Source organism: Anser anser (assembly GCF_964211835.1).
Source record: "Anser anser genome assembly, chromosome: 8".
NCBI classification, from domain to species: Eukaryota; Metazoa; Chordata; class Aves; order Anseriformes; family Anatidae; genus Anser; species Anser anser.
The window spans coordinates 26,543,571-26,567,090 of NC_139728.1; the positions used below are offsets into that span (position 1 = coordinate 26,543,571).

At 45.3% G+C, this 23,520-nt stretch overlaps 1 protein-coding gene across 2 annotated transcripts in view; it reads right to left on the reverse strand.

Moving 5' to 3' along the window:
* LRP8 (LDL receptor related protein 8) overlaps positions 1 to 23,520 on the reverse strand; it is a 173,059-nt gene that overhangs the window by 69,599 nt on the left and 79,940 nt on the right. The window lies entirely within an intron of this gene.

Genomic DNA, 23,520 nt, shown 5'->3' on the forward strand with positions numbered 1-23,520 from the left:
ATAAAAAACCATTTCATTAAATGTCAACCACTCGATGCTCTTTGCTTTGCTTGCATTAATTTAGGGTGTTAAAAAGATGCAAGGCATGAGCTCAAGCAATTAACAGGTCTGTTCCTCTGTGCCGGTGGCACAGCGCACCGTGCCCCGTAAGACACATGAACATCTTTTCACTGCAGCAGAAAGCAAGCAGCCTGCAGATATCTGGCCAGTTTGGTTCTTGGCCTCAGTGCCCATGCGGTCACCAGTCACTCACTGCCTTTTGCAATGGTGACTTTAATTGCTTTTCTATGAGGAACTGGACCAAACAGCCCATCAATCGACCTGTCAATTTATATAGGAAGTGGTGGCAGGGAGAAGATTTGTTTCTTCCCTCTGCAAAGCTGCTCACAGCCTAATAGGATCACAGGTAGTAAAGGACCCCAGGAGGTCATCTAGTCCAACCTCCTGCTCAAGACAGGGCCAGCCTAAGGTGAGACCAGGTTACTCAGGGCTTCACTCACCCTGGTCTTAAAAACCTCCCAGGATGGAGGTAGCACAACCTCCCTGGGCAATCTGCTCCACCACTTGACTGTCCTCACGGTGAGGTTTGAGCTGGATACCTATTTCTATAGAAGTCATGTGTATGCATCATAGCTTCGTCAGTATTTCTTCCAGCAAACATTTTCAAAGCATTAAACACTACAAATAACCCTCCAGGGTTTGATTTTTTGATTTTATTTTATTTTTTCAGCTGTTGTCAGGGAGGGAGCTGCATTAAATACAGGTCACGTGCCTATGGAGGAAACGAGGGGCATTGCTGTGTGAGGTGCTGGAGAGGTTTACACGGCTGAAGCCAAGCATTCATTTTCTAATACACAAAACATGCAGCTTTCCTGAACAAGCATCCAGCAGGAAAACACTGCAGAACATCATGAAGCAGCTGTACAATCTCTCAGGATGCACTTCATAAAGAGAACACACATTTACTCCCCTTCCGCTGCTAAATGAGCCAGAGTCTGAATAAAATGGACGATCTGCCCTTCAGTCTTTCAGAACCAGATATTGTGAACTAATACTGAGAAAAAAACGTAGAGGTCAAGTGTTTTACAAGAGATCAGTCATAGTAAGAAACCAGTTTGATCTTCCTGAGACATTGCACACCCGTTATCAGAGGGAACAGACCTCCTGAACACCTCCAGATAGAAAACCTGAACTTGTACCATTGGCTATCAAGGGTCACTTCTGATGTATTTAATGAGAGTTTAATTCAATTAATCTGACACACGTAATGGTCAGAAGCTCAGAGCAGATACTGAGGGGATATGCATGTATAAGAAAAGTCAGCGCACCCGTGCCTGCCGTGAAGCTGACCGGGTGAAGTGCCAGCAGCTGCTGTTAGGGGAAGGCTGTGGCGCCTACAAATGAAGCAAGAGTGTCTTTACCCAGGAATCAGAGACTAGCATAACACTAGAGATATAAGAAACTTCATTTTAAAGCATATTTAGTTTTATACTAGGTCTCTCATTACCATCAAGTCTTGCTTTTCATTAGAAATCTCTGTTCCACTGACTCATTCCCAAGAGGACCAGACAGCGACACAACTAGTTTTCCACCTCTGACTAAACCACCCTTTCCCCACCAGCCTAACGCTCTGACCTGTTATTCCAGGACATGTGGACGCAAGCGTGAGCGAGGGTCAGCAACAGAAAGGAGCGTAACAGGCATGCATCCCCTTCAACACGGCCAACCTGCTCGCGCCAGATGGTGGCACTGATTGCTTTGTTCCCCTGACGCTGCTCTTGGGCAGCGCAATTAATAGATTGCCAGGATTCACAAAAGGGGGAGAAACGCATTACTGACAGTACCAGGGCGTCTTTCCGAGGGTGTGAACGTGCTCCCTGAGTGCAGCTCCCCTTTGCAAAATGCTGTGTATAGCCCCATCTGCAGCGGCCCAACCACAGAGAGAGGGGTCAGCCCTGTCCACATGCCCACCGAAGGTGGGACAGGCCCGCGCCAGATCCATCAGCAGGATAAAAGCACATTTGGTCCTTTGTTTGAACCTAAACTGTCTGATCTCCCAAAAGAGCATGATTAAGGGGTGGGGGGAAGCCCTCAAGCCTTTCTGCGATCATTATATTTATGTCTACCGTTTCTTATTTTACTGCTTTTATATTTTAAACAATATATTTTGTTACTGTCATTACTACTCTCCAATGCATCAGGTCATGGCCCCCCAGACTGTCTTAATTAAAATAAACTCTGCTTTGCGTTGCAAACAGCATCCCAGATTATTAAAAGTATGATAATACTGAAGTCCTGTCTCATTTCTCACCTCTAATGCAGAACTGGAATCACTTTATTTTCAACCAGATTCACCTTCTGGCACTCAGTCCTCATGTCTCTGGGATCACAACACAGGCAGGGAGCAGTTAATTAAAATATCAGCTCTCTGTCATTTTCTTCCTTTTCTTTTTCACATCCGATAACCTTTTCTATTAATCTCCCATGTTATACACCTTCCTTCTATCAATTCTCTATTAAAAATTCATTGAGGCTTACACCATAAATTGTCAGCGGTGCATTAAAATGTAAAATAAATAAATACCTCCCTTTTAGATAATGGGGAGGACACAGGTTCATTTTATGGTTTCACCTGGCTCAGAAATAGCCAAGCAAAATTAATTGTTCCCCCGAGACCTCTTTCCTTTGCTGTAAGCAGCACACAGCTCCGCTCACATCTCTTCAAAATGAACATAAACAAACAAGAGTAACTAGTCACAGCTTCCCCGCGCCTCTGCTCCTTGGGGGGCAAACTGATACCTGGAACAAGAAAAGAGAAGGCTACTGAAGCATACACAGAGCCTTTCATCTTCTCCCCTGCTCGGATACACGGAGTGACACCAAAGAGACTGCATTTCTTTTGACTTTCGCTTGATTTGCCTTCGGTACCTGATTTTCCTTCCTCACATCTGCAGCTGGACAGATACGGCAGGAGCTCCCGGGTGGAAGTCAGTGCCTGGGTGCCCACAGGGCTCGGCCTCCAGGCGGCTGAGTGCCGGTTTGGGCAGCTTGCCAAAGGAAAGCTGGCTTTGAAGGAATTCTTTCCTGCTTCTCTTCTCCCAAGAAGAGAGACAAGAGAGGAAACGAAGCCATGACAGAAACACAACGTAACACACTGAATTTTAAACAAAATTGCATCAGACCAACACGGTCCCTCATTTTGCAAAAATGTCTTTTTCTTTTCCATTACTCACATTTCTTATCCTGAACTGCAGGTAAGGATTTAGGATTAGAGCAAATTAAAAAGAGAAATTGAGGAGGCTGGTTTAGAATATGAACATTTACTGAAGGAATTCATCAAAAAAAGAAAAAGTGATCACTGTATGACTGGAGGAAATAAATATAGACTGAAAAGAACAAATCTTGTACTGGCAAGGAGCAGGGTCTGGATGATATTAAATGTGATTTCTGACTTCACTTCAAAAATACATGAAAGGTCAAATCCCTGACTCTAAAGCCAAACAGGTAACACTAATTTAACGGGTCCAGGATACTTTCATCTTCTTTCCAATAAAACCGAAATCCTCTCTCCCAAAGCCATCATCCACTTCACTTCTTGTATTGGTTCTAGAGGCTTTATAGGATAGGAACATCTTTACACTAAGTCTTTATGAGACACCAGTCCCTCAGTCTTTCAGTTCCAGTTCATTCCCCCTGGTTATTCCTCTTTTGCACATCTCTAATACTAAGCAATACACCACACTACTGAAGTTTTTGTTCACTTGTTGGCTTGTTTTGCTGCTCCTAATTTTCCCAAACCAGCACAGCTGAAGAGAAGAGTGAAAGTATTTCATCGCTCATCATCAACAGCCCTGCGAGCAAAGGTGTAGCTGTTGAACAGCAGCAGTGATGTAAAAGCACATACAACCTGCCTGTAAAAGGACAGTTAATTTTTAGATGAAGGGTCGTTCAAACTCTGGGCTGTGCATTCAAACAGGAAGCCTGGCTGATGAGAGTGTTCTCGGGTGTTAACCCAAGGAGACCCTGCGCACTGTCTCTTACTCCTCACTAACCGCTGGCCAATTTCCACCACATCTGAAAAGAGGCAAGGGGAGTGAAAATTGAAAAAGTCTGCACCTACAAGTTTCATAGACCTGGAAGCTGAGCAGAGAACAATCAAAATTACAGCCCCGCAGGGGGAGATGAGGGCAGAACATGGCCGCTGCCTGTCCTGCTGGCAGCGGCCTGCCGGGGTGGTTCTGCTCCCGCACCTCATACCAAGTGCAGCTCTACTGCAGAGGGAAGAAGGTGATTAGGGATTAAAAACATTCAAAACCCCCAGACACCAAGACCACTGAAAACTTTGGTTTTGCTTGTTCTGCTGCCCTCGTTCCTTTACACAGATCCTGCTCTTATTCTACTTTTGAATCAACAGCAGACTGCCCGTCACCTGGACTCTTCTCCTCTGCAGCCAGTATTCAGCCTTTTTGTGGAAAATGTTTTCACCCAAGCTGCTGTAAACATAGAATAAAAGGCCATCCAATGAAAATTTTGCAGCGAATCTTCTGCAGAAGTAAATAGTGCAGCCCTGTGAGAAAGGGAAGTTGATAGTAGGCCAGAAAGAGAAATTTAAATTCATAAAACAGGGTTTCAATTCATGCTGGGAAACTTCAATAGCAACTTTGATCAGAGGCTTATCAGAGGTGCTGACAAGACCCCATGTGAGCAGAGAAGCAGCATGACACGAGTTCAGGGGCTCACCACAGCTCCGTGCCATCGCTTGGCCCCAGGAGGTGCCAACGGCAGCTTGAGCGTGAGGTAGGCCGTGAGGTGGCTCTGCCCAGAACAGCACGCACTGTTATTAGGGCTCACTGCCCTTTGTAAGGATCTCAATTAATTCAGTATCAGTGAGAGGAATTCACCCCAGTTGAACCATTTGCTTGTCTGAATTAAGTTTTCTGCTTACCAAGAAAAAGGTATCCAGCTCGAGAGACACTCTGGGATACCCGACACTTGTCAGTGAGCAGATGCCTTCGGTTTATAATTCAGTCCACTCCTGACCGCAAACACAGGCACACAGCATTGCAGATGACACTCCCAGAGAAGAATTTCCAGGGATACAATATTTTTTATTTTTTAACATGTGAAGTGGAGCTCACTGCAAGCCTCATGTGTACCCCAAACCCAGAAAAAAATCAGCAGGAGAATGAGCACTTTGTAGTGCCCCTGCCCTTCTAAATAATCATCATCATTATCCTGAGGTATTGATCCCCAAACCTCTCACCAGGCTGTATATCCAAACGATGTCTAACTGTCGTAAGGAGATTTGACAATCCTAACCCACATCTTACAGCATTGTGGCCTGAATACTCTCAAGTCCTGCTGTAGACTCAAGTGGCATTGAGTTCACACAGGAGGACCATAACAATGTGTGCACGGCAATCCACCTCGGTATGATCTCCTGGTGGTAGCGGGTGGGCAAACAGCGGCCCCGTCCCTGCCCAGCCCCACCAGCAACACCCCTGTCATGGCTGCGGGGTGGGCTGCAAGTGGCCCAGGAGCACTCGGCCAGCCCTCGCTGCCAGCCCCTCAGCACGGGAAATCCCAGAACACGTTGCTTCACTGTCACAAAATGGCACGAGATACGATCCAAGAGCTGAAATGTCAGGATATCCTCGCAGACTGTTGGATCTTTCTGGTTTTCAGACAACTAAGGACACCTTGAAGTAATGAAAGGGAATATTTAACCAATCTCTGAATTGGCCACTTTTTTTTGACGCTGCCATCTCAGCAGGCAGTTACGTTTATAAAGCAAGATGAATCAGATCACCTCAAACAGCCGACACTCTGACACAGACCACATTCCCTTTGATACCCCACATGAAACCCATTTAAAGCATCTTCTCCCTGCGATCCCCGAACCAACCAGAGCAAACGGTGACCAACCGCCAGGGGTGCAGCCGGAGGCTTTGGGACTCCTTGACGCCCGCGTTACAGGAACCAAGTCAGAAACATGCAGCTGCTGAGGCTAAGCTCGCCTCTCTGATCAACCAAATCAGATTAATTAGATTAAAAAGACATAGGTGTCACCTGGGATTTTCACTGCTATCAAAGGTACCAACTTTGTGCATTTTAAATGGTAACATGTACACTCTGATTTCAAATTCTTTAAGTACATTTTTACATTCACCATCGAGTTTAATGGGAGGAAAATGGCAGCACCTAATTGCTAGCTGTGAAAAGCTATGGAAAACACAGAATGCTACGATTGTATTTTGTCCTTATGTATGACAGTAAAGTGACATCAACAAACAACTACATGACTTGTTGCTGTAATCACTGTAAAACCCTGAAAATCTTTTCCCCAACCTTTCCTCAGGTCACTGCCAGCATTTCAGACTTCAAGAAGGGGCTGTAAGCTCAGAAGTTCCTCTGCTTCTTTCCAGATACACACGTTGGTCTAACAAATGCAGTATTTATCCCTACAAACTGTTTCACTAGTAGTTAAAGTGGCAATTAAACTTTCTGTTAGTAATTCCAGAAGTGATTTCCAAGCACAACATTACCCACAGACCGGTGTGCTCCTTTGAGGGCATTCAAGATCTGTATGGCATACAGCTCGGGCATGCCAGGCAAGTTCTCCTTGGGAGTTTGAAGGCTTCTGCAGGGCTTGGGCTTCATCTGGGGGAGCTTTGTGGCTGGGAAAGAACCTGAGAGCTGCCTGGTTTCACAGGAACATCCACTACCTGAGATTGTCCTTTAGCTTTCTAAGTTTTCATTTTATTTTTTATGATCCATATGCAAAGCTCCAGTGGTCTTTTAAACTGTACAAAAACAAGTTTTGTGACAGTTTTCTCACTGTTCAGAAGCCCACACTACCTCAGTGTTCAAGTCTCTGGGGTTTAAAGGAAAAAAGGCAAACCAAAACCAAGCTACCAATCTCTCCCCCCATTCTACCTGTAAAGTGGAAAATCGTGCTTCTGTTGAGGGAGGGTCAGATTTTCCTTCCAATATCTTCTATACAACCCCAGCCTTGCTCAGAAACAGGCTGACAGCCCCACCAGGCTGCAGTCACCTCTGGATGCCATCAGGCAGCCTCACCGCAACGTGGCCGGCTGGCAGGTGAGGTATTGTACCTGCCGTTCGTGTGGCACCATGCCCACCAACAGGACCTCACAGACGCTCGTCCTCATGCTGCAGCATGAGTGACAAGGATGCTGGCAAGTGTACAGACACGGTCAGGCTTCAGAAAATGTTGGTTTTTATTACAACAAAGATTACGTTAGGTAGCACTGCTCAAAGGACTATCAGAAAGCTTGCTCCTCTTGCTTATGAGAGCAGAGAACATGACATGGAAAAGACGTGCACATCCTCAGTTACAGGGACACTGAGCCATTAAATGACAGGCCAAAAGTCGTGCAGGAATCCTGCAGCATAGCCAAGGAGCTGACCCACGTCTTTCAGCTATGTCTGCTAGCGGAGTATCTCCAGCCCAAGACAAAATTCCCTCTTTACAGAGAAAAGTAACAACCATGGTTCTGAGCGGAAGTCGAGGGTGTTTCCAGAACTCCACCCAGCTGCAGTCAGGACCTCTTCAAAGGATTTGGTATGCTCCGAGTTACCACTTTGTTTCCAACTATTTCTTTGACTAAAGCTCATCCGGACTGACTGGCTGTCAGAAGTGCCAGCTTTGTCTGCTGCTCTGGCTTTTGTTTTGCCCGCTTTTAACAAGCAGCAAAATACTGTTGCAAGACACAAGATCCTCGGTGGCACCTGTGTGTGTTATTTCACAACGAAGGCCATTTGCAAATTCCCCGAGACATTTCACATTTTTCTGTCTGCCCATTTCTGGGAATTAAACATTAGGGGCCCTGCTTTACACCCTGATGAAAAACCACCGAAGTCCATGAATAATTATTGGCCTCACTGATCTCTGCACAAAATTGGGCGCAGATGTTTTTATGACACTCTATGATGTGTGTTCTTAATGTAGGTTTTATAACCCTCAGCCTAAGTCAGTTATGTGCCTCAAGGAGGCACCAATAAATATTGCTGTTTTACAGGACAGCCACAGAGATGTGAAAATGTTCCTAGACAGAAAGGTGAAAACAGTAAAAACAAACAACCAAACAACCAAAAAACTACCCCATGCAACTCCCCAGACTCTGAAGCTTTGGGAGTGATCACAAGTGTTGGACTCTGCCAGGTTGATCCCGTGGCCCCTGGTGCTTGAAAACCCTTGACACCCCCAAATTATTAATGGCTATCACTCTCCATAGAGAGGTTAGCATAAGGCATTTCTGGAGATCTTCAACCCCTGGCTGCACGTTTGCCACTTTGCTGCTGGAGTTTGCCCCTGCACAGCTCTGTGTGCGTTTTGCAGCCCTGGCTGCTCAGCGAGCTTGGGCCGCAGCAGCAGCAAGCCCCAATGCCAGGAGCAGCGGTGACTCCAGCAGGCACCTCTGCCACTGAAAGCACAGCAGTGCAATCACGCACTGGGTGTCCCCAAAATTTCAGAAATTTCCTTAAAACAAACAAACAAACACACACAACAGAAGAAATACATACCATTTAAGCCCTATTTTACAGGACTTGGCGTGGGTCCAGGCTGCATACTGTTACTGTGTGGAAAAACAGTAACCTGATATTTACACCTGCACGCTCAGTGTTTGCAAGCGCCGTAAAACACACACATATGACACTCCTATGAACAAGCATTATACATTCCCAAAACGTGTTAATTGCTAGCAGCCCAGATATCTGACCTGTGATATAGATTACCCAAATCTAATGACACAGTGAAAACACTGCAGAATTCAATGCAAAACTCACAAACCATAACAACCCAAAGGAAAAAAAAAGAAAAAATAAAGTGAAGGCTCTTGAACAGTCAGATCAATGACCTAAATCCCACACTCAAAGCCTCAATCATCTCAGAAGCAAAATGATCCCTTCTGCTTGCAAGAAATGAGGAGAGGGAGCACGAGAAGAGCAACAGGTCTGGAGTAACGGAGAAAGCATTGCTGCCTTGGTGCACAAATTGTGGTGGGTGGGTGGCTGGCAGGGAAAAGCTGTGCAGGAGATGCTGCTGCTGTGGGAATTACACCTGTAGCAACAACTGAGGCTGCTGCTCTGCCGCCAACAGCTGGGGTTGCAGGTACTTCGCTTGCTTCTGCTGTGTTTATTTACTAGAAGCTGATCATGTTTTATGACACTTCTGCACACGATCCAGTTGCCTAAAATTGGATCAATGTTTGCTCTTTTTCCTCTCTCCCTACTTCAATCAATAAGTTGCACAATTAAAAAAAAACAACAAATACTCTATACAGTTAGAAAAACCCACACACCATGTCTTACCTCTCAGGAAGGCTACGATACTCTAATTAAAATACCCGGCGCACAGTCTTGGAAGAATAAATAGTCGATAACAGTGAAAGGAGAAAGGAATTTTCTAAAGACTTCATCCAGCATTTTCAGCTTTCTCCTCTTTTTGTTTTGTGTCTAAGCAAAATCATGCCAGTTCTAGGAGTAAAAAAAAGATTCCTAAGACAATAAAAAAAAAGTTTCTCTTTCTGAACATGCATTCGTTGTCTTGAACTCTTTAACCACTTCAGAGAGTAAATATAGAAATGGAAAATGAAAAGTAATAAACAGTATGTCACAGATGAAAAAAGACATTAAAAAATGTGTGTCATAATACACGTTACTTGTGTCATACCAATAGCAATGGTATAGGAACCTGAATTAAGTGGACAGCAACACATCAGGACATCCAGGATGATAAAAAATAATGTAGGCCCCAACTCTTAATGTTCAGACAGCCCAGAGCCACAGATGTGCGCAGGTGCTCCCTGGGCACATCCCTGGGCAGACACCTTTTCTACAGCTCTGTGCTACCTGCTCTCTAAAGACAACGAATCGCATCTGAGACTCTGGATTACTAATTCACCAGGAATTTCACCTTTTAAGAGCACTGAATCACAGCTCTAGGAATTGTAGGGAATCACACACAAAAGCATTTCTGCAAACGTCTCCAAAGCCAGCATCGTTTCAGACTGAACAGCAGGTTCATCCTCTGATCCAAGTCTGTTACGGCGGAACGGTGCCAAACAAACGTCTATTAATATTCTGCCAGGAAGCACGAGCGGATGGGCTCTTACATTGCTTGAAGTGAAGTGGTCAGGTCAGGAGCTGGCCATCGGTCACGCCGGTCCCCCGTTCAAGCACAAACCTCTTCACCCATCATCGCCTGCTGTCAAATGCTTTTGTGCATCGCAATATTAAATACGAGTGCCCCGGGGATGGGAAATGAATGGGCACAACATGGAAATTATGATGCGTGCAGCACTGCCCTTTAACCTGTTAACAAGTATGACCAAGCTCGCTTATTCTGGGCTCTCTAATAATCATCAAGGCAAGAAGACATCAACAGCTACTGTCACACTGACAGGGCCTTCAATGGCAAGCAGGGTTCAGAGGTCCACAGGAAACACAAGAAGGCTTTGTCTTTTGATGGGAAGAACAAAGCTACCATGTGGTAGAGAATCACACATGCAATTAGTCAGGAAAGTTAATTCAGCAGAAGCAGATGGTGGAACCAATGTCAACACTTTCCGTGGGCACATTTCCCTTTACTCTGGGGCTGCTGTAAACTGAGGTCATGGGGGAGCGGCAGGCAGCTTGCTGGTGACCCGGGCCACACCACTGACCATCGTCACCCTTCGTCTGAGGCACCCACCTTGCTCTCACCTCGACTGGGGTAGCTCCCAGCTCTCAGACACCTCCTCTCCTCCTCGCCCACAAGACAGCATTAACCTCAGTGCACCCAGAGGGAAGCCAAGGCAAGGAGACAGCTTTGATCCTGGTCCTGCTGGGAGATGCTGACGGGGAAAGGAATTAAAAACACTTCATGTGGCCCTCACACTGAGCCTCCCCTCTTTTTGCTCGATTCGCCAGCCAGTGAGATGCCAGCTGCCACACGAAGCACTCCCACAGCCCGGCGACGGCTCACATCGCTCCGAACCGCTCTACCCATCTGCAAGGAGCAGCTGCTCCTCCCTCCGCTTCTCACCCACCAGCCCTGCAGCTCGGCAAGCACGGGACAGGGCTGAAAGGCTTCTTGTTCACTGCTGATCGTGCTGAATGCACAGAAAGTTTAAAACTCAAACCACAAGGACCACACAAAGAAATGCAATACGGGAGACCCTGTGATTTGTGTGACTTGGAGGTAACAGCTTTCAGACCAAGTCAGCTCTGCTGTTCTTGCCGGCCGGTGCCGCACAGCTCCCTTGCCCTGTGCCTCGTGGACGTCAGTGGTACCCAGGTGAGGATGGCCGGAGCCTTCCGCTAAGTCATTTGATTAAAACAAAAAGAACAACCAGCAGTCAGACAAACCACACGTACGCTCCAGTCACTACAGCTGCCAAATTCTGCGGCCCTCAGTCCAATCTCATTTTCTTCAGAGCTCCTGGCAACCCCTTAATTAAAACGCATTATTTACAGCTTCCAGGGGCTCCAAACCAGGGGACGCGCTTGCTGGAATTTATGCGATTACGTGCAGTTGGTCCTGGCGACAGGCCCCGTCCTGCTCTCGCACTCCCCCCTGCTCCCACGCAGCCGCCCCCATCCCCATGGTCCGTCCGTCCATCCGTGCAGCACTCGGCTGCCATGGAAATGAGCAGGAGGCCACAAAGGAGCGGCGAGACGCTCGCCGGAGATGGAGGAGTCGCGAGGCGATGGGGCAGGAAGGCCAAGACAAAGAGGAGCCAATTTGCCCACTGCCTCTGCACACAAACAGCCCTCCCCCTTGTGCAAGGAGGTGCTGATGAAGAGATTTCCCCCGCTGGAGAAAAGCAAAGCCCCTTCCAGCCAAGAGTAACCAGGCTATGTGGATGGAGCCTCCTGCCTTCGGTCCAGCGCAGTCCATCATTAGTGGTTTGGGGTTATACATCAGTAACGAGGTGAGCCACAGCCAGAAGCAAACCCAGAGGAAGCGTGGTTTAACTTATTTAATGAGCAATCCCATGCCACTCGTACGGCAGCACCAGCTGCAGACAGATCCTCTCCACGTTCAGGAGGAGTTTTTCTTTTTCTACTCCATTATTAAGCAGTCACACTCATCAGCAATTCCCTTGACTTTGTGGGAAGAAAGCATTTTAAAACATACATTAGAAGGTATGACTGACAAGCATAACAAAGTCTGCAGTTCAAAGACAGGTTTCCGAAGGTGTTTTATGAGAATAAAGGAAATGAAGTTCTGTGGAACCAGGAACTTTTCACTGCTTAAGGAGTCCCACATGAACGCTGCCAAAAGATCAAGTACCACAAGCCCAAGACACCCACACGATCCTCACAATGCTTCCTACTACTTTTTTCCATGCGTTTCTCACAATTTTATTTATTTTTATGAGGGCACTGACTTACCTGTGTCTTTAATGAGACATTAAAAGGAAAAACCTCTGCAAAAGCAAGCCACTATCAAAGCCTAACAGCTTTCTTCCAGCAATGCAAAAGTGGATTTGGGGCATATTCTCCTGTGGTTCATTCACAATAGGAAAGAAAGGAAAAAGCAGAGAACACTTGCATGATGCAGAAGCAGCTCTGCAGATTTTAGGCTGTAATTCCCAACACCCAGCCCGCCTGCACCGTGCCCTCAGCTGGTGTGCAAAGGCTTATCTGCTCTGCTTGCTGTAGTCACTCTGACTCAGATTAGCTCTAAAAGCTTCTTTTGCTGTAATGTATTGCAATAGTGTTTTGGCATTATTTAACTCCAACCTGAAATGCACAACAGAAGAGGAAATATTCACCATAAACCCAGCAACACAGAAGTTTCTGTCATTTTTTAATTATCTTGAAGTCTGCTACATCACTTAGACTGGCAATACCATGCGGCTACTGCAGCAGTGCCGTGACTGATCTGACCGAAGCCCCAGCTAACCAGGACCCTCGAGGAACTAAAAGCAGCATCAGAAGCAAGAAGGGAAATTCAGGGGTGAGAACTTCACCTCCAGCACGAGGAATACTATCCCCAAGGTCAGCATGTCAGAAATTAAGGAACAATCAGAGAAATCATTTCGTACGTTCCTCCAAACTGCTGTAAGTAGCAGCGCAGGTAAGACCCTGTAAAGGCTACAGCTACGAGACAGAGATAAAAGGTCTCGTAACAAGCAAGCCCTGGCCAGCCCATCACCACCAGAACTGGGATGGGGGAGCACTATCAGAATGAAACTTCCCCTCTGCAAATGGTTTCCAGTCACCTAACTGTTACCAAGACGACTCCAGCGACCAGAATACCAATTGCCTTCGGGGTACCACGGTAAACTCCAGCGCTGACCAGCCCTGCATGCAGATTTAAATCACAACCATTTAAGTGGCAACTGTGTAAACAGCAGAAACTATTAAACTATCACAGGAGTCAATGGCGCTATAGTCAGGAAAAATGTTACTGGAGGCGGCAACAAAACGGAGCAAAAGGAGGAGGAGACACAGACATAAAAAAGTTCAGCCTCGTAATTCACGAGTGCCAGGCAAGGGCTTCTCATTCCCTAGGAAACGTCACTTTTTCCTTTGACTTCTTCTTGTCCTGGATATCAACTGTAAACAAGTCCCAGTGTTGGGGCAAAGCTTTATGTGCAAGAAAGTCAGGCAGCTTTGGGGGCTGAGAGATGCCCAGGAATAAACCACGTTGGAACCATGCATCTCCATCATTTAATTTCTGGGGAAAAAAAATAATATATATATATATATATTTATATGTTTGCCTCTGGCAAAAGGCAAGCTCAAAACTCAGAATATTAAATAAATGCTCTGGATGCAAAAACTGTTCTGCAAAAAAGCTGATAAACAAGGCACACAGTAGTTATGTTACCAGACTGTAAAATTCGGTAAATAGCTTCAGCAAATATAACTGTAAGGATTTAGGCAACGTAACTAAGAAGTTTAAAAGCTGTGACAAGCTCAGAGATTAAAATCTGAGAATGAGCGGGGGAAAAAACACAGTCAAAGCTGAACTCTCCATTACAGCGGAAAAAACTTTTTGTTATTATTATTATTATTATTATTATTTTAATCCTGGCAGAGCATTTTTCACTGAAAAGTCCCAAACACTTTGCAGTGTTCCAGAACACTGGAGCAGGTTTTCAAAACTGGACCAGTGGTGTCCTCAATTTCAGGCACCTACCAGGTGCCAAAACAAAGCCCTGCATTTCGGGGGGAGCACGCAGAACTGGCTCTTTCTTGACAGCAAACAGTGGAGCAAGATGAATGAGAAAGACAGAAAGGAGGTAAGTGAAACAAACTGCTCAGCTACCAGAGCTTTAATAGCCATTTAACTTATGTTACACATATGGAAAAAAAAAAAAACGAATTTTATTCTTAGGCTCCATATTGTTCCAGCAAGACTCTAGAAATCTGCCTGACAGGAGGTCCGGACCCTCTGGCACAGCTCTGCAGATCCCCCACACAAAGGAAACCTCGCTCAGAAGTCTTGCTGTCTACAGCTCACGTAGCTGCTTGGATGTTGCTAAGTGTTCACACACCTTTTTTCTCTTCTTATACTGATACTTTATCAGATTCTTGGCTACAAGAGGATTTACTGATTGAAGTATCAAGAGCAAGCAGCTCGGCTGCAGAGACCCAAAGGGAAGCACTGTGAGTCTGAGGGCTCTGCTCCACCTTTCCTTTTGGTAAGGTGAAGTCCGTTCTGCCAGATTAATAAAGTGCAGCTTTTAGCTAACAATTCTCATTCTCCTGCCAGCTTAAATTATTGTCAGAGACTCTGTATGACCAGGCAGGAGCCTCTGTAAAAGTGTGACAATTTATCTGGGGGGGACTCTGAGCAGCTACAATCACTCGATACATCGATTCCATGGAAGAAGCAGGGTATGGCCCCCTTGGATTAGCCCTCTCCTTGCCCAGCTGGGAGCGATTGATTAACTCCTACAAGAATTTATCTCAAAAATCAAGAGACCTCTCTTCATGTCTGTGCATCACAAAAACTGCATGTTCAATGGTATACGAATGTTCAGAAAAATATTCCAATGTTTTGTGGAGCATACCGTGTATTTTGCTGGCTGGCCTGAAAACACCTAAGTGCACTAAGCAGAAAGCTGCAGACCATGGCACATGCTCATCAGAAAGTCTTCCATGTTCTAGGTCAAAGACACGACAGAGACTGAAAATCATTTTACAACGAATAAATAAATAAATAAAACCGGGGTCACTGGATTTCAATTGGACACCGAAAGCAGCAGAATAGTTTCCCAAATATTTCCCCAAATTCTGGAGCTTTTGGCACTCACGCAAGGAGTGAGGAGAAGCAGTCATGCCAGCACATGGTGGTCGTCATGACAGTAAGGGTGGATCCGAATGACAAGACAAAACAGAAAGGGGTCTAACTGCCATGCTGGGCTCCATGAGCCCAGGAGCACGTGGAGTTTAAGGAACATGAGAGCAGGTAAGGGGCATTCCCAGACAGCCATCAGTCCTGATGACGAGGAGCTGAACCCGCTGTGCCACACACACCAGCCTTCCTCTGCGAATCCTGCAGCTCCTCCAGTCCGTGGCTTATCTCGTGTGATCTCCAGAGCTGGGCGAGTGGAATGGAGGCTTTGGAACAAATTTGCTGAGCAATCAACCCATTCCTTGGTGGTGACGTTATCTTTAAAAATAACACAAAGCCTGGAGATGCAGAACTGCAGTCTCCCAAAAGATCACTTCTAACTGCTCATTAATGTCAGAAGCTGCCCACTGAGCGGATGAGCCTAACCACAGCCAGGTGCTTTCAAGGGGCTGAATATCTCAATCAGCAGGATATTCAAAACCTGCCAATAGCTCTCACCATCGTTTTGTCTTTGAATCAATCTGGCAGCTCACGGAGGTTATAAACATCAGAACTTTACTGGGTCTTTCAGATTCAGAACTTGACTTCCCCTTCTCTCTCTTGAAATGGAGAGCACTTCAAACCAAGTTTTAAGTTACTGCCAGGCAGTATGGTCTGGCCACATCTCTCACTTTCATTGATCTCACTTATGCCTGGTTTCACAGGACACCACACATTACAGCAGTACTGAGTCTAAACGGAAAGCTCAAAACCACTCAAGCTCCCAGGCAGATGCAGCTGAGTGCCCTGCCACGCTCTGCTGCAGTTCCTGGCCAGCTGAGTGAAGTGAGACTCCACCAGAGCTCCTGGCCGCCTAGAATATGAGAAAAGAAACAAGAAACTAGAAATAGCTCCAAGTATTGATCTGCATTCAGAAATCAGAAATGCTTTACTGCTGCAGTGAGCACAACGAGCAGCTGAGAGCTGGGGAGCTCACTTTCTCACTTGTTCAACAGCCTCAGACCATAAAATCTGAAGTCTCTGCCCCTGAGGAGAAAACATGCTGTCAAGTAATTAGCTGGCGTCCTTCATGGAGTTACCGAACTACTAAAGCCAAAATAAAAAATAATGGTTTCAACGTCGTCTTGAATACAAGAACAACATAAAATCTGCTGTGAGAGCACTCCTCATATTTGGGGCAGCCAAGTGTGTGCTGGCAGTTGGCACTGAAGCCAAAGCGGTGCAGTAATGAAACGCTCAGCGGTGCGCGATATAGGGACGTGGAAGGAGTCCAGCCAGATCACCTCTCACCCTACAACGCCGAGTTCTTCACTCGCAGGACCACAGACTGGAGGCGTGACGGATGCGGGACGTTTCACATCCCCTCTGCAAGTCAGTAAGTGAAAAACCAACATCAAATATGGAATAAGTACAGCGGGAAAATTCCGAAGGCAGAAGGTCCTCCAAACCTTCTGTATGTGTAATTATCCTCTTCCTTGACACAGTGGCCACTGCCCAGCAGGTATTTTCTGTTTTGATGGTCAGAGACATTTGTACGTCCAGCAGAAGCAGGTAACAGACTGATCCATCCTCCCTGCTCTGCCTTGGGCTTTTCACTTGGAGAGAGGTGGAAGGGAGGAGCGGGTTGGCAGAATAATTATCAGAAAGGGAAGGGGTACACGCATGAATGCACACAACCTTGCAAACTTTCTTTCTCTCTCGAGAATAAGCATTTCAAGGATGTGAAGCTGCCAACAGTTTGCACAGCAAAGCCACTTACAATGTTTTAAGTAAGGCAGCTCCTTTCCCCTGCCTTGTGAAGGACGTCCTGCTTCTCACAGAGCTGGCCCCGTTCTCGTCTTTTTTTTTTCCCTTCTTGGCTCTAGGTGTGTGGCAGCTCGTTACGAAGATAACATTTCTCTTTGCTCCTGGGTCAGCCAGGTCCTGTCATACCATTCAATTGGCAGGTGAATTTCAAATGGGTCAGAACTGATAGTAAGCTGTTAACATGAGAATAAGCTGATTGTCCCTGGGAATAGAAAAGCACAGAAGGGACTTTCAGAGTATTTGTGTCTGCAGATAACCTCGGTTATGTAATTGAGCTGCCTTACACTGATACCCCCGTGGAAGCAAGTAAGCCAAGGTTTGGTAACAGCGAATAGCTGTTACCAAGGGGTAAACGTGGTAAAAATGTGTTCAGTGCCTTGGAAGGCTTAAGGAATCTCAGGCTGTAAGAACTTCTGGGCCTGCCACCCACATCGGACCCCTGGCAGGGCAGAGTTGTGCCCCTTGCGTATGCAGGACAGGGGCCTCACATGGTCCCTGCAAGGCTGCTGCAGAGCTAACGAGGACAAGGCACGTGTCTAAGGCTACAACACATGACAGTGCCCAAATCCAAATTAAGGACTGCTAAAAGTGGACCTGTGGTTTGCTGGCAGTTCCCTGAAGACTATATTCGACTCCTCTACTGCCACGTGCAGGGCGCACAAAGGTACAAAGCTATTTTGGAGAGAGATGAATCTATAAGCAGTCGCTTAAAAGTCTTCAAGCTCCTACCTGTTCTCTGTGAAATCACAGAAACCAAGTCCTTTACCCTGTTGTATTACCTTGACTCCAGCTCAAACAAAATGCAGGCTCAAGATTTAAATTAAGCCCTCATTGTCCTCTCCACAGATCATCCCACGCCCAGTGGAGACCAGCCACCAATATTTCAAAAAGAAATGACGACGGCTACTGGGCAAAACTGCGTCCTTTCAAGAAATCCTAGCTGACCTAAACCCAGGTCAGAGGACAGTATCCTCCTGCTGCCCCAAGTCACACTGTGCTTCCAAAGACGGCCCGGAAGAGCTTTACCAATGGGTTAATCTAAACTTACCTAAACTCAAATTGAGAATAAAATCTGGTCTTCTGTGTTTTAGCTGTGACAAAACAAGAATAAAAGAGGAAAGAGAGCTTCTGTTGCCATTGCAGTCACGGTCCATTTTGTTCTGGACCAGCTTTTCTGCTGTGAGATCAGAACTGTTACCAAGTTTTTAAACAGCAGAGAAATAGAAATCTGCTCTGCAATTATTTCAGCTTCAGGCCTGTCCTCAGAGACTCAATATTACCTAAAAACTAATAAAACATTCTGAGCAAACACATGCATACAAAATTACAATTCGAAATATTTTTTCCATAGCCATCAATAAGAGACCACTTAAATTTGATTTATGTAAACATAAAATTGTGGAAAACATGCAGCCTACAGGGATATTTCCATTCCGTTCCCAACCACCACCTTGAAAAGTATGGATTTTTTTTCTGCTTTATATGAAGTCATTCTTAAAGCAGAATGTTTATATCAGTTTTTATTAGTTGTTTTCATTGCTGTGATTCAGTGTGATTTTACTGTACTACTTGCCACGCTGCAGAATCTTTTCTATTCATGCAGCAAAGAGGCTGTCTGGGTAAAGCTTTAGTCTGCAGCTTAGCTTACTGAGCTTATTATTAGCTTACATTTTGGTGATCATCTTTTAATCATCGATAACATTTTTATAACAAGGAAATTGAAAAAAATAAACAATAAAAAATAAAAAACTGTCCTCTAACCACTGCACTGCCCCCATGGTCACTCCCCTTTGAGAACCCAGGGATCCCAAGGAAGAAATCCCAGCAGAAGAAGGAGCAGCTGTGTGAGCACACACACACCAACCCACCGCCTCTGCTCTGCTGGAGCAATGTGTTGCCACCTGCAAGATGCAGAGGTTGGAAGGGTGGATTGGAGCCAGCCTCTGTGTTCCTCCTTCTGTACTTTTCCGTAACAGGATTCATATATAACCTGCTGGTGTAAACACTGCTCTCTGCAGGGACAAACCTCCTGGGGAGTAGCTACACCCCAGGTGTCTGAGCTGAGCACTCTGCTGACAGCCAGATGCATTTGGCAGCCCGCACGTGTCCCAGCTGGGTGCTCCGCGGTGCTGGACAGAAGCAGGGTGAGATGTCATGCCTGCACTGCAGCGCTTTGCAACCTATATTATGACAAGATAATAAATCAAGAGTGTCGTAACATCACATTCAAACAGCGACAACGCTTTCTACCCACCCCCCAGGCACCAATCTTCTAGATTGGCAACCCATCTTCTAGAACGTGTCTGTCTGTAATTTTACAGATTTAAAAGGTCAAAACTTTAACTACATTTACTTTAATGCTATTCATATATTATTAAAGCCTTTTAGGAATCATCTGCTTGCTGCAGGCCGTCCCACAGGGCTGGTCAGCAAGGGCATGCTAGCTGGGGAATTATTATGTATTCCATGTCAAGGACAACAATTCAAAGTCAAGCACAGAAGAGAGAGATGCTAAATAAGGCAATGCCTTAATATTTCTAATTTAGCTCTAAAATAACCTGTTTTTAAGTTCATGTGTATTATAAAACTAACACTGGAGTCTGTTATTTAAATACCTACAGCCCTTTATCCAAAAGTTTTAGGATGCTCTAGAAACCTTCCCACACGCATTGTGAAGAACAGACAAGAAATCAATCCACCTGCACAGGAAATTCATCAGCTTCTAACATGTTTGAGTGGCCAAAGCACCGATCAGCCTATGGAGATGAAATAATACTACACTCATCTGAAACTCAGAGTAAGATTAACAGCCAGTCCTCTTTCCTCCTCCAGCTCTGTGTTGAAGACCCAACACCTGCCATAGCTCTACACCCTCTTTGCCTGGGGGAAAGGATGAGAAGAACAAACATTTAACAGCAATTCCTGAAGCAATAACTTTTTTTTTTTTTTGAGACTTCCTTTGAAGATTACTAACTAGTTCATCCCTGATTAGTTTGAAAGACTGAATCGAAAACAACAGAAGGTGGCATGGCAAATCGGATGTTGAGTTTAACCAAAAAAACGGTGCCAACTTTTCAGGCGGTGTCTTATCCAAACAGCAACACACAGCTGCTCACAGGTACAGAGCTGTGATTTACTTACAAACACACAGGTGGTCACTCTTTATAATGCTCAGGTATCTGTTACTGCTTACTGATTCAGTGTTTTTCAGTATTCCCACCTAAAATTATCCTTTAAGGTCGAGTGGGCAAGAAGAGCAAAATTATGACCCCAAGATGCATATAAGACATGCAGAGAAACCTCTGCCCCCCAAGGCTCCCATATCTTCCAACACCCTCCTAGGCAATTCAGCAAGGCCGTTCTCTGACAAACAGAAACGCATGCTCTTCTTTGACTTTCCAAACCTCACTCAAATGGCAGCACACAAAATAAGTCAGTACTGAGTGTGTGGGACTACGCAGTCTTTGTGACACCCCATTAAAATCTTTATTGGGGTCTCACTAGTCACGCTAGCACGCCACCCTTCTGCAGCACTGGAGGCAGTAAGTGGCTTGATTTTTACCAATACAAACACACACAAGCAACACATTTCATTTTTAAAAATTACTTTTAAAAAGAGCTGCCAGAAGCCTCACCCGACTGCTAATGGCAGCAGGCATTTGAGCAAAGAAATCAATTTCACTGGAAACCTGGAGCAATCCAGGGAGACCTGAGCTTAGTACTTCCTCGCTCCCACCAACGGGCAGACACTGGTGTGGCACTGAAGGACAAGGACAGCCAGGTCCAGTTGCAGCTGTGGGCAGCACTTCATGAAAACAATATCTGAAGCAGTTTTCAGACCATTTAGCATATTCGACCAAATCTCTCTTTCATTTGAGATTGCAGACAAGGATCCTGATCCTCAGTAAGAAAACCTTTCTGACAGCAGCAAAGAATTGGGAAGCATCTGGTATGACTTCCCCTACCCTAACCCCAAGGGAGCAGTAGCCAGCACTCGGTAACCTGACCTTTTGACTGGGTGTTGCTTGAATTACTCTGGCACATTCACCCTTTCAACCCATCTCTTGCTTTCGTTTCATCTTAATTTATTGCCTATTTCACCAATGTGCTCCTCTGGTGACCTGCATATAAACAAGTCACTTATACAAATCAACGCAGCAGCAAGTCTTTCTCTTGGTTCAAATAGCTTTGTTCTTATCCTGACATCTGCATAGCATTTTGGACTGAAGTCTCTCATTTCAGATAACATTAGGTAAGACCTGGGATACATTTCCTTCCCATTTGCCTTGTAACATCTGTAAAAATTAATCATGAAATAAATAAAACCATTACTTTATAATGCTGCTTGTTCTTCTGTTTGGAATAAATAGACCTTAGCATCACAGCATGTGGAGCCACCCTAACAGCCATGAGGACACCATAAACTCCTGTTTCAACTTTCATGTTCTAAGTACTAGTATCTATTACGAATTCTTGTACACTTGCAACACATCATGTTCATTCATCTGTATTTGTAAATCAGTACTTTGATCATTAACGTAGCATCACGGCCATAGCCATATCTTTACTGTAGACAGCAAAGAATCTGGTACCAAAGGAATGAAATCAAGCAAATAAACGCGTCACAGAAAAGATCAGACCACCAAAATCATCCAGCCTTTTTGAGGAAAATGAGCTCAAGTTTGGAGCTACTCACTTCTCTCCTATCCCCTGCACAGAGCACATAGTACACGCTTGTGGTTACGTACTGGGAGTTTTACCATGTTGAACATGGCACTGAGCATCTGAGTTTAAAATATGACCCAAATAGCTACAACAAATAAAACACAATGAATTTCAGTCTGTTAGGGTGCACATGCAGACCATCTCAGGTTGTAGGTGAAACACACAGGAAGCTTCTGTGGTCTATTACCTACTTTTGAATAATGAAGAACTTTTGCTCAATGGTAGAGCACCTCAGCACACGAGTAAGTCTGAACAAATGTATTTCTGGTGAATCTTCACTGACTTCAGCAAGTTTTGTTAGATCTAGATCTCAGACTGGCAGAAGTGTGAACAAGTACAAATCTTGTGGCCTAGGTCCAGGCAGGCAGCCCAGAGAGTCTATGCTCTTATCTGACTCACATCCCACCAGCTTTAACTGAATCACTTAGCCTCTCTTCTTGGTTTCCCATCTTTCATGTGGAACATGAATACGTACTTCACAACCCGGGTTAAAAACAACAACACAACACTATTTAAAGTATGCACAGTGCTTTGAAGATGAAAAGGACTATGTTTTGTGACTAACACAGCTTCAACACAGAGATGTGGTTTATTTTTGCTCAGGAAATTTCTGCCATTTAGTTCTGTTTGAAGAACGTATTTATCTGGAGAAAAATCTACTGTATATATATAAAAAGTATTGTATTTAATAACATCTAAAAAGAAGAAAGAAAAAAAAAAAGGAAACCTGGCACAACAGGAAGAGATCCTAGACATTCAATGCTGGCAGGACCAGAAAGCTGCATTGTCTCTCCAAGGCACCCTGGAGGTTTACGGGATCCCTGGAGCAATCCTACATATCCATGACATAAATCAGAGCTGGCAATTCTACTGCATCAGAACTCTGAGGCTCCTAAGCTTTAAGAAAAGCTTGACTTCCTCCCATTTCATGCTTAAGGCAGTAACGTAGGGAACCTTGCCAGCAGAGTCAGAACCTCACCTATTGGTACCAAGAAAGGCTTTGTCTAGGTGAGCAGTTCTTACACTTCCAGCAGGTTCCACTTCATCTAAGCTGTGCCTTCAGATGTTACTGTAATACAGAAAGCACACATTGCAGCACATGACCAAAAGGAAGAGCTTGTATGCTCTGACTTCTTGCTGGTCAAAGCTCCTGATGACATATGAAAGCTGGGGACTGGAGAAAGGAGGTGATGTGGATCTAGACTTGCCTGTTGTTTTCACACGCTGACCCATTCCTGCTGCACAAACTGCCAACTTTATGCTACTCGCACAAAATATGACATCATGTGATTTTTTTTCCCCTGTCTTTTGAAGTGGGGGGTTGCTTTTGTTTTGTTTAATTTGTTGCGGCTGCTGGCATGTGCGAGGAGAGCAGCATCCCAGTTACAACAGCTTCGGAAGCAGGATTCATTGTGTTGTGACGGGTTGCTCAGGGCTCTCTCTACATTTTTCCATTTCCTTGGCAGAGCTGCAAGCAGTACAATGTCAGAAGACAAATTACAGAGGCATTTACCCAGTTCTGGGGCTTGTCGTTTGCTATTCAGCCTTGACCGAACTGGCATGATGTACTGAGTGTGCTCCACTGCTTGTGGGACAATTTTCTTGGCACTGCAGAGAGACCTGTTGTCATTTTTGGACAAATACACTGCATTAAACCTACCTAAATATTT